This window comes from Eimeria mitis, genomic scaffold (assembly GCF_000499745.2).
Source record: "Eimeria mitis Houghton genomic scaffold, Emh_scaff2976, whole genome shotgun sequence".
Classification (NCBI taxonomy): domain Eukaryota; phylum Apicomplexa; class Conoidasida; order Eucoccidiorida; family Eimeriidae; genus Eimeria; species Eimeria mitis.
The window spans coordinates 6841-7119 of record NW_013571318.1 but is presented as its reverse complement, the minus strand read 5'-3'; positions in this window follow the sequence as shown (position 1 = coordinate 7119).

Sequence of the window (279 nt, the reverse complement as noted above, 5' to 3'; positions counted from 1 at the left end):
AGCTGACGATACACTGGAGCTGCATATACACCGCAGCAGCAGCAGCAGCAGCTGCTGCTGCTGCTGCTGCTGCTGCTCTGGTGTATTAGTTTTTAATGCTTTCAAGCAGCAAATGAATAAATAAAGTTTTTTATTTTAATAAATTATAAATATAATTTATTTATTTTATTTAATTATAAAATATAAACGGAAATACACACTAAATATAGATGCTCGGGGGGGCCCCCCTGCGGTGTCTTCGCAGCTCCCTCGGCTTCACACCGCAGCAGCAACTTGCAA